We start from the raw sequence: 11,749 nt of genomic DNA on the forward strand, positions 1-11,749 counted from the left end.
AGTCAAAGAAGTTAGACAATTGATCCCAAATAATGACAAGACTTTGCAAACAAGTACTTTCATGACATTAATTAACACAAATGTGCACTGTATTGATAAAGAAAATAACAGAACTTAAATTGAGAAGTGCTACTGTGACAAAGCAAATATGTATGCCCCTGTACATCAATATGTGGTGAATAACATGGAGATGTGTATATGGAGTCATGCTACAACATAGAAGTCCGAATCATATACACTTAGCTATTACATATGGAGGATAGAGGCCCTAAGGCCTTACATAATACAAGATGGGAAGTAATCCTATGTAGCCTAATCTGCTCTCTACGACTCGTCCGCATCAGACAAACTCCTCTCGCTGTAGTGACATATCGAAGGGAGCCTGCAACAGCAAATACATATATAATTGTGAGTACCAAATACAAAATGACATATAATGATAGATTTCTCAAATTACGAATGATATTTATTACTATTTACTGGTCCTTCGCGAGCATAGAGCTTCTCGATCAGGGCACTCAAGCCATGCTTCTCCCCATATGTCACCTCTAGTGCAATCTAAAACCTTGCTGTGGCACACAAACATTGAAAAATAAAGTACTTGAGATTCATGTTTGAAATACATACATCAACATGGATGTCATTAAATTAGAGTACTCTACCCTATTAATACTTACGAAATCTGCCAGGAATGTTGCATAGCCGCCGCTACCAAGGTGATGCACCAATCCTGTGTCCAAGCGCGCCTTTGCTGCGTCTTTCTGCTGCTTCCACTTATCTAGAGTGGATGTTGCCTCATCCTAGAGATTACTCCAGTCCTCTGTATCCAACCACTCCGGCTTCGATTTGCCCTGCTTAACTGCTTCGCGTGCATCAAACCGCCTATGCGACTGATAGTGACGCACACACGTCATCATCCACCCTCTCGAAAATCTATCATTGCTAGAGAGCTGAGGGAACTCTCGATACAATGTATCGATTATGTACTCCTTGCTGGCACCTGGGATCTGCTTCCACTTCTCTGTAATGTTGTGCCGAAATACTTGTTGGCACAACTCATGCATCCTAGAGATGACAGCTTTTTCCTCATCATTCATGTATAAATGGCCAGTGGCCTTATCTATGAGATACGAGTAACTTGCAAGATTTTGCAGACGGGTACTTTCATGACATTAATACAAATGTGTCAAACACAACTTGAATTGATAAGTGCTACTGCGAAAAAGAATGCGAAAATACATACTTGCAGGAGTGGGTTTCGTGTACTTCTTGTCGGCCCTAGGAGTGATAGGTGGGGTGCATGAAGGAGTGGGAGCAGTAGACATCTGCCCACCACCGCCAATGAAAGATAGTGTCGACTCCCTGGTGACAGTGCGAGTGGGAGAGACTGCATCTGTATCCCCACAACAGGAGCTGCCTTCTCCTTGACTACATGACTCTGAAGCAAAGCGAGACCTGCGAGTGCGTCTACTGGAGACCGAAGCATCGGACCGTCTAGAGTCTGCCGATCGTGCTAAGGTGGAACGGGAAAGCTATGCATCGGCTCTATCTCTGACCCATGCTAGTTGCTCTGGTGAGAAACACGCTAGCATTGCATCAATGTCGTCATCTATAAAATTGCGACTCATCCTGTCGTCTGTGCCCAAATCCTAAACCTGCGCATACAAGGAAAAATAATAATATTAGATAATGAATTGCAAGACATAATAAAACTAAGACTTAATTTGCAAGACTTCATTTTAAAGTAATTAAAAAATTTAGATAATACAAAACACCATACTCCAAAAACATACAAACTGTCCTAACCGATTTGCAAAAAGTGGCATTGTTGTAGTGGGAGGAACGTTTTGATCGAGTCACTTTTGTTTAGAGTTCCACAATCTCATCATGATATAGCTCAGTATACACCGAGAGATCTATACAAAATTCTCCACAAAATGAGGACTCTACTTCATTTTCAAAAAACCCATCCTCTATCTCCTCTATCTCCATAGGTGAGATGTCTTGGTCCTCCAGGCGGTTCATCTTAGTTTCTTGTATGCCTTCTATCATTGTCGCTATTAAAGGTGTCTCTTCTACGATCGGTACGGGGGTTCTAGGAAACATGGGGATACTCCTAGATGTCATGGGAATGACATACCACCATTGAGGTTGTTGCGGATTAGGGAAAAAGACGACCTGATCCATATTTCGATTAGTATAAAAGTCCACTTTGAGATTGCTAAAGCGCATCAAGTATTAGGGACTCTTACCTGCTCACAGTGATTTGGCAAAACAAATGTATCACTCAAATTGGTCCACTTCTTCGTTGAGTCAATCTCAACAAAGCCACTTGGCCCTCGCCGAATAGTTGCACCTGCTCCTTCGAAAGTAACCTTGAACCATTGCACATCAAATATGGTCACGAAGAAACTTCGATAGTCCACTACAAGGATACTCTGTAAACATCCAAAATAATCCATCTCTGCAACTACACGGTTTGGATCTATGGCACGTCGTCGGCTTTCCTGCTCAAACATTGCCATCACTCCACAGTCCATTGTCGAGCGTAACTTGTCGATGTGCTCTACTCTGAAATGTCATCCACGTGACCATGCTGCACTATGGACCTTATACTGGGAGAAGAACAAGTATATTAGTTGCAATTTGCAATATAGATTGTAATTTCTTGGGATTACATACCTTGGGATTGCATCCATACCTTGGGATTGCATCCACGTGAGAAGTCCCACTCTTCTTCAGTAACTATTTCTCCATCTTGAGATGCTTTGGTTAGGGCCTCATGTAGCCATCTAGTGGACATGAGTAGAGGCATCTCCTTTAAGCCCTTTGGATATCGAATGGGCCGTTTGCCGCGTATTCCATCGAAAGTCAGATCTTGCAGACTCTCGCTCAGCTCGAGCATCCTCATACCGTTGCAGCCACTTCTCCATCGTAGCGCTATGCATCATACAAAATCGGTTCAGCTTGGACTCCATGGATGCGTCCATCTTCTTGTCTATTCCGTTTCCCACTAGGACATCTCCATTCAGACGATCATCCTCCTTAAGTGACCATATCAAGCCTTTGTCCCGGTCCACAGTGGACAACCACTCAGAAATGTACACCAAGGCCTCCGACACTAACCAACCTTCAGCCATGCTACCCTCAAGACGAGCCCGTTGTCGCACAAATCCCTTTAAGGTCTTCATGAACCATTCAAGGAAAAACATCCATCGACTATGGATTGGACCTGCAACCTGCAACTCATCTACAATATGCACTAGAAGATGGGTTTGTATCCTGAGCATGCTAGTGGGAAGATACTTTTCCAAAAGACAAGCAGTCTCTACTGCCATGCATTTCGCGGATTCAATCAATGATGTGTGAATCTCTTTTTGGGAGACAAACTGAACCAACTCGGACAATTTGTAAATGGATGTCCGTACCTCCGATGTCAGAGACCCCGTGATTGCGATTGGCAATACAAACTATGAAAATCATGTAATTAATATTGTGTATAAACAAACGGAGATTCTGAAATCTAATATGCATAATCATGTCATACGCAGCCTCATACCGTACATACCTGACACATCTTATGCCAATCATGGGATTTGAGTCTTATCAGTTGGTCATCCTTTGTGAATGTTGTCTTGAGAGAACGCATTAGGCCAGTCGGCATGCGAAAGGACTTGATGTTTTCCTTTACTCATCGCACTTCATTGCCAGACAAAACCCAAGGAGCACACGGCAATTGCACTCGACCGTCGACGCCACTTACAAGCCAATATGTTTCCATCTTTCCCACTGTTTTCAAATCCATCCTCGCTCCTAGTGTGTCTCGTTGCCCAATGAGGTGGTCCCATAGCAAGCTACCCACATTCTTAAAAATGTGCATGGGATCTAAAAGGTGGTTAATTTTTAGTTTTTTCCAATAAGTCAGCTCATAGAAAATTGAGAAGCGTCGCATTCCACTGGGAAGCGAGACTTGGTCCACCATCCTACGATCAAACCAGCTCAGTGCATTCATTCTCGTAGGAGGGCGACCAAGAAATCCTTCTCTCATGACATGACCCTCTGGCAAAAAAGCTCAATGTCCCTCATATACCATCTTCTTCATAGATTTTGACATACGAGAATACAACCTTGGTCCACATAGAGGATATGCATGGTAACCTGACGTGACTAGCCCTGCAGAACACACATGTACAATGAGGCATGTCATAACACCAACATCGCTCAAAGAAAACTAGAAAAATAAGAAAACACACTTTACCAGAGCATTCTCCGTAACCTGGAAAGTCATGCATGGTCCGCATAAGAATTGCCCTTATAGTTGCGGATCGCCTACCAATATGTTTGCTCATTTCCTCCACTAGAATTCCCTCCCACAACTCCTTTAGCTCATCAATCAGTGGAGAGAGGTAGACATCCATATTCTTGACTTTGTATCGTCCAGGCACAAGCAAGCTGAGCAAAAGGTGTCCTTTCTTGGTGGAAAGCCATGGCGGTATATTGTAGTTAACAAGGACCACGGGCCATATACTATAGGAGGTGGAACGTAAACCAAAAGGATTTACCCCATCCATGGCAAGACCGAATCGTAGATTCCTCGCCTCCTTTACAAAGTCAGGGAAAGTCTCGTCAATGTGATGCCATGCTTCTGAGTCAGCTGGTGTACGTTGTACACCATCAGTGGATTGATTTTCCACATGCCATGTAGTCAGCTTTGCAAAACTCTTGGTCCGAAAAATATGACAAACACGCGATATCAGCGGAAAGTGTCTCAAAACTTTCTGCGAAACAATCTGCCCTTGCAAGTCATTTCGATACCTGTCCGCACTGCACTTGGGACATGTGGCCAACAATTCAAACTCTCCTCGAAAGAGAACACAATCATTGGGGCAAGCATGAAGGCAATTATAATCCATGCCTAGCTTTCGCAGCACTTGTCTTGCATCATCACGAGACTCAGGCATCGTGTTTTGGGTAGGCAAAATGTAAGATTTCAACGTTCTACGAATTGCAATGAAGCACATTATTAGAGTACTACATAGCACATTTTAATGGCTTTCAATAAAGAATCGTACACATCCTAATATACCTGAATAGCTCTGTCACACTTGCATCGCTCCATCCATACTTTGTTTGTATGCTCAACAATGCAAGAAGTGTCTTCAAACGGGATACCCGACTCCCATCATACAATGGAATGGCAGCCTCCGCAATTAAAGGATCTTGGGATTCCAAGTCCGTCGGAAGCAATGATTCGATCATGTCCTCTAAATCGAGCTCCAAAAAGCAAGAGGATCGTCCATGTCTCTAGCATTCTCACCCATAGAAGGGGGTTGAGAGTTATCACCTTCTATGAGATAGTTAGTTATCTCAGACGGCATTTGTGTAGAGCGCGGATGAACCCGTCTTACTGGACGCAAGAGATCTGCGGACTGCAATGTTTCGACATGGCCCTAACCCTGTAAAGGACGTTAAGGATCTAACTTCTAAGATAACCCAAAACTGTTATACTTAAATCAATTACATGTCATATAGTAATGAGAGAGAACTTACTGCAATCTTGTAATTCAAGACTGCTTGGTCGATTATCTCAACCCGAAACTCTCCATACCATTGCACATGCTCTATGGACAAACGACGTTTCTGACGAATGGCCAATTTGCATTGCGTGCATGGACAAGGGACACGTTGATTGAGCCAAGCCTCACAATCCCCACCATGTTGGTCGTGAGTACTAGACATCTTGACTGTGATGTAATGGAATGATAATTTAATAACAATTCTATATTGTATATTGGGACCACTCCACTATATATATTTCATGTCTTTTTTTTAGAATTTTCGTACCTATCTCTTTGAGTTCGGCTCTAAACTTATCTATCTTTGAGGTCGGCTCTAAACTATGCTCACACACATACATTTTTATAACAGTTAATAGATCTTCCACTATGCCTTGAAAGGCACAACTCCTTTTGAAGCCTTTATTGGTCAAACGCTAGTAATGAGTTGTTTGAAAGTTTTTGGAAGCATTACTTATGCTCATAGAAAGAAATTAGACTCTAAATCTCTCAAACGTATTCTTATGAGTAATAGTAACATCACTAAAGCATTTTACTTTTATGATCCTAGAAAAAGAAGTATTTCTACATCTAGAAATATCATTGTGGATGAATATGTAGTTTAGAAAGATCTTGAAAAAGATACAATCCAAACAAAACAAGCATCCCCCTTCACACTCCTTTCCATTTCTCTTTCTTTCAACACTTCCTACCCTATATATATTGCAAAGATTGAAGAGAGCCAACACAAGAGAAAAAATAAAAACACTCTCTTCCATTTCTCTCTTTCAACACTTCCTAACCTACATTGCAAATTAAAGCAACACAAAGATTGAAGAAAAACCAACACTTTCTAACCTACATTGCAAAGAATAAAAACCAACACAAGAAAAAATTTGAAAACACTCACTTCCATTTCTCTCTCTTTCAACACTTCCTAACCTACATTGCAAAGCAACACAAAGATCGAAGAGAAACCAACACTTTCTAACCTACATTGCAAAGCAAAACAAAGATTGTAAAGAAACCAAAACAGGGCATATCGTCGTGCTCTCTTCTTCTTCCATGACCTCTTTGTGCGGGCGATACTCCTCTCCTCATGTGCAGGTCGTGCATTGCTTCCTTGCTCAGTACCTCCCTCTCTTGCTCACCTCCCTTTCTCTTTCTCTCCGCCTTTGCCTTGCTTCTGCAGTTCGCGCGTGCGTTTGAAAGAAACATTCGGGTTTCCACGAAATGTTACCAAAGTAAGTTGTCGCTATTAGCGTCGGTATTAGCGTTGCTATTTACGTCGCTAAATAGCGACATTTTTAGCAACGCAGATAGCGACGCTAATACTGATGCATTTTTTGACTTAAAATATTTCGAGGATTAGCGACGTAAATAGCGATGCCGAAAAAAAAACGTCGCTACTTAGCGTCGGTATATGTGTGTACCCTTGTAGTGATAGCATCTCCATACATGTAGACATCATCCGGACATCAATATACATCAACCAAGTGATCAATCCCGATAAGCATAGACTTCAAGAGATAAGTGCTACCTTGTTTTGGCAAGATCTAGGACTATTCAAAACATTCAATGACTGAGATAAATCAGCTCCAAATGGATCTCACATAAGAGGCATAATATCCACAAGTGATCTGGTATCAATAGACATCATTAGAAGCATCACATAAGCCATACGCATACAAATACATGCTGTCTTAAACCGAAAATCTATTGCAGAATATTATATCATTAGAATTTGGCAAATCCGACATCACCATTGCGTCCAGAGCATGCCAAAATCCCAAGTTAGACTCATACCTTGCCGAATTGGGTGCCCGAGATATAAAAAAAGAGTAATTTTTAAGCCATTTTTTCAAACAGGCTCAAATAAAACATGAGCATGCTATTGTATTTGAGGAGCCAAATTAGGGTGGGTAGGGGATAAGAAAGAGCCCAATGAAGGCCTACAATAGGCCTACACAAGCCTAGGACAAGTCCAAGCAAGAGGTGAAGAGAACAAGCTTCAATGATGGAAGTTATGGCTACCTCTTCATGAAACCATACTGTTCATGTCAAAGAATGGTTGAGAACTAAGTAAGAAGCAAGCTCTTATACCTTGTGTAGATGTTAGGGAAGGCTGGGAAGCGCTCGCGAAGGACTTTCTCTGATACCAGTTGAAAGGTGAGAATGATCGAAGCTTTCACGCAAGAGCTATGGCGGGAGAGCAAGACCAAGAAAGAGAGAGACAAGAAATGGAAACTCCAACAACCACAATGTGTGGCCGAGCCGTCCTTTATTCAAACTGTCACTAAAAGAATAAAGAATAAGTGACTGTGACGAGTGCCCACCACCTGCAATGTGCAGTGGTGGGTACTATTAGTGTAGTAATACACGGGCGACTAGGCAGAAAAGCCTTTACCCCCAACATGGAAAAGATAGAGTATTTGAAAACTTGCAAAGCGTTATCTTAGTTGATTTCCGAAGCTTCTCCATGATCATATTTGATGTACAAAGGTTTAAAGTGGTATTGGAAGGAGGCTTTTCCTCATATTTCCATTTCAAATAGGGGCAACCATTGGATAAACATTATCTCCAATTCTTAGAGGTAGATTTTAAGAAAATATGAAATGATTTACACAACATGTTTGTCTTGCAAGGTCACTGTAAAAAGGTGCATGACCCTTTTTGTTAACTTTTTCACCCACAAAATAGTCATAAAAAATACATTTTCATTATTTGTGGAAAACTCTTATTTGATATTAAATATGTAAACCCATGATAACCTTATTGGTGATATGTTGTGCCATCAACACCTTATGAGAAGGGCTTACAGCTGTGGAGGAGACAATTATGAGAAATCTAGGGAAAGAGAGAGGAGTACAAGAATTATTTGAGAATGAAGTAGACTCCTCTTTCTATAGGGATCTATGCATAGATCTTTTGATTGTATATCATGCTATGCATATGTTTATTTTCCAATTCATTGATTGTTATATTATGTGTCTTTTAACTAACATCTTTCTTTGCAAAGATACATTATCATGCTTAAATTTCACCCTTATGTTGATTGTGCTAACATCATTTTCTAGCTATGTAGGTCAGTAGGATGAGCCGAAGGTACATAGATGAGGAGTTGCATAAAACTTTTATACATATTGGATTATACTACAAGGGAATGGGGCAATAGCAATGGCGTTTTGTGATGCAAAATAGTGACCTCAATATCTATGTTGCTATTAGACTTGCTAATTTGAATGTTTGATTCCAATAGTAGCACAAATAACTATGTTAATAGCACTCCTTAGTGACACTAATTACAATGCAAATAGAGATGCCAGGGTTTGAGAAAGAAAAGTACCGAAAACTTGAGTATGGCATTTGTTTCAAAATTTTTCGAGAGAGTGAGAGATATCGCCACCTTGAGAGGGAGAGGGAGAGGAAGAGGAGAAGAGAGGGGAGAGCTCCTCACCATCATCGCTACCACCGCTGCCATATGCAAAGAAAAGAGAGAAACGCACAAGGGACAAAGAAAGAATGCCATAAAGAAGAGACAAAAAATAATTCATCTTGGGGCCTTTGAGGTAGATACATTGCCTCTTCTTGCTTTTTTTGTATTTTCTTCTTTTCTTTTTTCCTTTGTAATGAAATGCATTGAAAGAGAATGAGAAAGATAGGAAAGGAGGGAGGGAGAAAAAGATAGGGAGAGGAAGAGAGAATGACAAAGAGGAAGGGGAAAAATGTAACAAAGAAAGAGAGAAATGAGATATGAAGGAAGGAAGAGAGGAGAAAGAATAAGGGAAACAATGAGGAGGGAAGAGAAAGATAGAGAGATGCAACAAAGAAAGAAAGGGAAGGGGGGAGATAAAGAGAAAAGGAAGAGGTAGAAAGGAAGGTGAGGTAAAGAGAGAAAGGAGAGTGAAAAGAAAAGAGAAAGAGTGGGATAAAAAGAGACAAAAACAGAGAGAAAAAGAGAGATAGAGAGAATAATAATTAGAGAGTGAGAGAAATATGGAAACAATAAGAGAATTAGAGAGAATGAAATGATAGAAAAATAAAGAGGGAGAGGGAAGAGGGTGGGGAGAGAGGGTCTTTCAATGTCCTTGTTTTATAAGTTTTTTATTTTCTATCTTTGATTTTTATTGTAATAAGATGTGTTGAGATAAAGTGGCCGGAAGGGAAAGAGAGAAAGAAATAGAGAGAAGAAGGGAGGAAAATGAAGAGAGATAAGAAGTGAGAGTATGGAGGGAAGATAAGGGGAGAGAGACAGACAATGAGAGAGAGAGGGGGAGGCAAACAAAGAAAGGAAAAGGGAGAGAGAAAGAAGGGTGGGGGAGAGAGAAATTAAGGAATAGAGAGAAGTAAAGAGATAGTACAGATAGAGAAACAATTAGAAGGAGAAGGGGGAGAGATAGAAACAATGATATGAAAGGAGGCAAACAAAGAAAGGGAAAGAGAGAGAGAGAAACAAGGATAGGGAGAGAAATAAATAAGGGATAGAGAAAAGAAATGGTGGAAAATATAAGAATGGAAATCAAGAAAGATAAGTAGAGATTAAAATGGAGGCAGATCATTAATGAAGGAGATAAAAACATATTGTTTGTCATAACATAGATCAAATGGAGAATGATGATGATCGTGATGTACAAGATCATGAGACGTATCTTAGTTAGCACGTCTCGTGTCGTTGCACTCAATGAAAGCTAGAAATAAGACAAAGTTATCACCTTTCCATAGAGCACATACGATGCTTTGGTGAATTTTAATCATCAACCATTGACCAGGGGATCTCTCACTTTGAGTGAACAATAAGAAAAGTGTGTATCAGTCATGCTTTACATTTGCAAAGTAATTGAATAACATGCACAAAAATATTAGACGTGCCCTAAAAATTTGTATAAAAATGTGACACTTTATCCCTAGAAATTAACTTATTGCAGATATACTAATTGGAGGGCACATTGTAGACTACATCCTCAATACTAAAGGAGACAGTGGACCTTTCTGACGTTCCTCCAATCTTGGGACTAGAGATGGAGGCAACGATAGATGCATTGTTTTTCATGGATGCAGAATCATCTGATCCATTGAGAGAGAAACCATCTATATCATTGTATGAAGGGTATCGAGTATCTCACTTTGAAGATGCTTCTTGTGCTCCTAAGTGAAAGTAGATAAGAGATTCGATGGGGATGCACAACGAAAGGTGGTTGACAAGGAGAGGCTCAAGCTTTCTTCATTCTCTTCTTCTTCAATATTCTCCCACCATATCTCAAAAATAGTCCACACACTAAAATGGTATCCTCAAAAGATAGATGCCCCCAAACTTAAGTACACTTTACATACAACAATATGATAAGGCTTAGACTATGCCTTAGACTTTTGGCTTATTTCTCAACACTCTCCCTCAAGCTCGGAATGAGCTTGCACACATAAGACTCCAAGTGCACTCCTGAAGTACTCAAACTTATCTTTACCTAGTGCTTTGGTAAAGATATCAGCAACTTGGTCATTGGTCTTCACATGGACCAAGTCAATCTCTCCATCAATGACTTTTTCTCTAATGAAATGATAGTGCACTTCTATATGTTTTGTGCTTGCATGATAGACTGGGTTCTTTGCTAACATTGTCACAATATATAATAACTCCACCATCAATCTCTATCCCCATGTCATATAGGATCAATCTCAGCCATGTCTGCTCACATGCTGCCAATGCAATGCCTCTATATTCTGCTTCAGTGCTTGATAAAGCAACTGTAGGTTGCTTCTTACTGCTCCAACTTATCATGGCTGATCCAAATGAGAATGCATAGCCAGTAGTAGATCTTCTATCCATGGAGCTACCTGCCCAGTCTGCATCTGAGTATCCAAACAGTGTAGGCTTGATTCCTTTTCCATAAAACAACCCAAATCTAGTTGTCTTTTTCACATATCTAAGAACTCTTCTTACTACATCCAAATGTGATTTGCATGGTTTCTGCATAAACTGACTTACCAATCCAACAGCATAACTCAAGTCTGGTCTTGTAATGGTCAAGTAGATAAGACTACCAACCATCTTTCTGAACATAGTAACATCCTCAACATAAGATCCATCATCCATCAACTTAGCATTTTGATCCAATGGTGTATCAACCGATTTGCATCCTGTCATGCCATATTTTTCCAACATCTCCAATGCATATTGCCTTTGTATCAGCCATATA

General features: G+C 40.5%; 1 pseudogene; it reads right to left on the reverse strand.

Annotated features, from left to right (window-relative positions):
- Positions 1–324: 324 nt before the first annotated feature.
- LOC148010233 (uncharacterized) lies at positions 325–5,446 on the reverse strand (annotated as a pseudogene).
- Between the last annotated feature and the right edge of the window lie 6,303 nt (positions 5,447–11,749).

The sequence above is a fragment of the Lygodium microphyllum genome, chromosome 30, assembly GCF_053477565.2.
Source record: "Lygodium microphyllum isolate KBCC chromosome 30, Lygodium_microphyllum_v1.1.10, whole genome shotgun sequence".
Classification (NCBI taxonomy): Eukaryota; Viridiplantae; Streptophyta; class Polypodiopsida; order Schizaeales; family Lygodiaceae; genus Lygodium; species Lygodium microphyllum.